This window comes from Marmota marmota, unplaced genomic scaffold (genome assembly GCF_001458135.2).
Source record: "Marmota marmota marmota unplaced genomic scaffold, marMar, whole genome shotgun sequence".
Lineage (NCBI taxonomy): Eukaryota > Metazoa > Chordata > Mammalia > Rodentia > Sciuridae > Marmota > Marmota marmota.
Window position 1 is genome coordinate 1 of NW_026011051.1, and position 2,960 is coordinate 2,960.

The 2,960-nt window shown below is 59.4% G+C and overlaps 1 long non-coding RNA gene across 4 annotated transcripts; it reads left to right on the top strand.

Annotated features, from left to right (window-relative positions):
- Nucleotides 1–13: 13 nt before the first annotated feature.
- On the top strand, nucleotides 14–2,954 carry LOC125614931. 4 transcript variants are annotated; one of them, XR_007345506.1, is made up of 4 exons: nucleotides 14–191; nucleotides 278–551; nucleotides 929–1,253; nucleotides 2,193–2,954. It is a non-coding gene; the product is annotated as an uncharacterized LOC125614931 (long non-coding RNA). The 4 variants fall into 4 exon arrangements; XR_007345505.1 differs by lacking the exon at nucleotides 2,193–2,954 and having other exon boundaries at nucleotides 929–1,399; XR_007345508.1 differs by lacking the exons at nucleotides 929–1,253; nucleotides 2,193–2,954 and adding an exon at nucleotides 735–922.
- Nucleotides 2,955–2,960: the final 6 nt, after the last annotated feature.

A 2,960-nucleotide genomic window follows, 5' to 3' on the forward strand; every position in this document is an offset into this window, starting at 1 on the left:
AGAGACAGCCCCCTGGCCCCCGGCTGCGTCCTTCCCGATCCTTTCCATTCCGGAGAGCGCGGGGCCTGGGCTGCTTGGAATTCCGTTCCTCGGGAGAGGAGGCTGGCGTCCGCCCCGAGAAGGGCGCGCGGGGGCCGGGGAACAGGAGCGCAAGGCCGCTGGCTCCGGGCCTCGGCGACCCAGCGTGGCAGGTGAGAGACCTCCGGGACTCCAGGTGCGCGCTCCCCGCCAGGCGCTGGGTCCGGCCCGAGCCCCACGCCTGTGTCCCCTCCTGCAGCTCCCGATCCTGCCTCCACGCGTAAAATGAGATCGCCACGGAGCTTGGAGCCCCTTTGGGCCTGAACAGGAGCCTCTCCAAGACCCCCACGGCCTGGGGACACGTCCCCCCCTTCTGTTGTTCTGCAAGGCCATCGAGCTGGAACCAGGCAGGGACTCAGCCGCGGGAAGCTGTACCCGCCGCGGGGCGGTGATCGCCGGAGCCGAGCGGAAGCGTCTTGCCCCGGCCACGATCGCAAACGGAGGTGGGCAGCTCGGAACACCCGGGAAAGCAGGTAATGCGCCTTTATTTATTTTTTTTTTTTGTCCCCAACGTTGGGTTTCAATGATCCTCCCGATCTGGGGTGCAGGGACAGGGGGGTGCAATTTCAGCTACAGGAATGGGGTCTCGGTCCCTCCGAGGGGAGGGGGAAAGGGGATCGGCTGGTCCAGGTCCCCTCTCCAAACCTCACCCCAAGCGCTGTCGCCGGCCTGGCAGAGAGCAAAGCGCAGGAGGAGATTCAATTACCCCGATCGGCAGCTCAGAAAATCGCAGCCGCTTAGCCGGGCGCTTAGGCGACGCTTGAGTAGGGGCCTCCCGAGACCCGCACCGGCCCCGGCTGCCCGCGCTCTGGGCGCAGAGCGAATCCAAAGAACAAGAGGATTCCGCCAGGTCCCTGGAGACCCTTGGAGATGCCTTTCTGGAAACTGCAAGCAGCCAGCTGGCCCGGCCTGAGCCTCCACCGAGGTGTGGACTCCTGCGTTGGATGCGGGATCGCTGGGTTTTCCAGCCAGGAAGGAACCCGCCTGGGACAGCCAAGTGCCACGCCCGGTAGCCATAAGCCGAGACGGCCTATAAACTGGGGGCCTGCGCTCTCCATGTATGCACGAGCCAGACGGACCGACGGACAATCTTCCAAAGCCTCACCCGCTAGGCCTGCCAGACAATTGTGCCACTTCTAGTCTCCAGCAAACCTCCGGCGGCGATGGCCAGCCAGGTCAGTCCCCTGGATCAGCCCCGGGCTCCGGTATTGAGGTGACCGTCCCCCCTCCCTGCCCCGATCAGAGCAGATTCATTCCACTTTATGCATCGGATGATGGTGTCCATGGGACCACTCCAGAGGGATAAAATCCTCCTGGTCCATTTTTGACTTTGGTCTTGTTCGATCCTGAGCAAAAATGCTGCTTTTGATGGCACTAAGGAGCTGTCACGTTCTTTACACCGAGACAAGATTTTTTTTTTTTTTCCGGCGACTGAGGAAGGTTGGCCGAGAAAAAAATGGAATTGGAGAACGGCCCTTTTCAAGGGATTTCCCCCCCGATCGGCCCCAGGGATGGTTCTACAGGAGAGTCCAGGGCCCCGACTCATCCAGGCCCGGCTCTAGAGCAGGACCTCGCTTCTACAAAAAGGCTGCCAAATGCCAGACCCGGTCACTACTGCCCAGGTCTCCCACTTGGGTCCAAATCCCCTCTGGGCCCTTTGTTTAAACCTCACTCATCCGAGGCGGCCCCTTTGGGATCATAAGTTGGCCTTTTAATTTTTCTAGGCTTTTCCTATGAGCAGCTAATGAGCCTGCAGGAAAGGTGTGTGTGCGTGGGGGGGGTTTCAAGGAACCCCAATTTCTCGGCATCTTTCTTTTTTCTTTTCTTTTTTCTTTTTTTAGGGACTTTCACTTGGCCACACTGCCAATAAATCTCGAAAGATCGTGGGGAGGAAGTAGGGTCATTAGTAAGCTTCAGAAGTCCCTCTAGACCGGGTACTCAGACCAGCCAGCCCTGCAGAGGTTCCACGCAAGAGGGGGACCAGGATTCTAGCACCCTCTTTTTTTTTTTTTTTAACAAATCAGGAGGCTTGCTCTTTCTGGGGTCCTGGCCTCCTCTTTCACCCCCACTCCACCCCATCCCACCCTCAGTGTCCTCTTCCTGGGCCTCCTTAGGAAGCGGGCTCTGCCCTTCCATACTGATTCCTTTGGAGACTAGAGACCGGGGCGGACGGTCTTAGTGGACCTCAACGGCCTGAACCCGAGGCACCTGGGGAGATTCTAGGTCTCCTTACCCGGTTCCAACCTCCACCTCCTGAGGACTGGGGGGTCACCTGAGACCTGCGGACAATCCCCCTGCGTTTCTAACCTCCTCCTCCTAACAGCTCGGGTGCTACCCAGAGCCCCTGGCTGAACAGACCCTTGGCAACTGCTAAATCCGTTTCGTTAGACGCCATTTGTTTGCAATTCGTCAACCCGGCTGGGACACGCTCTCCAGACGCCTGGCCAGTCGCCTTCACCCTACCTGGTTCCTGAATCCTGCTTGCTCTTAAACGAATCCCAGCGCGGGATGCTGCGTAGACCCGGAGCCAGATGTTCCCAACCCCGGACAGATGTAGCTATTTTTTTTTTTTTTTCTTTTTTCCAAAACCAACGAAATTTTTTTTGCCTTGCTTGCTTGGGAAAGATGCAGCCACCAAAGCCGCGGGGACCTTTCCTTTGGCAGCTGGGTCAACTCCGCCCTCCCCATCCAAGCCTGGCCTCTCCACCGGAGCTGATTCTAAAGGCCCCCGGGTCCGGCCTCCTCCGCCTCCGGGCTGCAGATCCCCCGCGCCCCGCGGGGATTGAAATGCCACAAAACGGATTCTGACTCCCTCCCGGCTTGGGACAAGGGGGGGAGAGACTTCCAGATCGGGCACTGTCCCCCACCTGCACCCCCCCCCC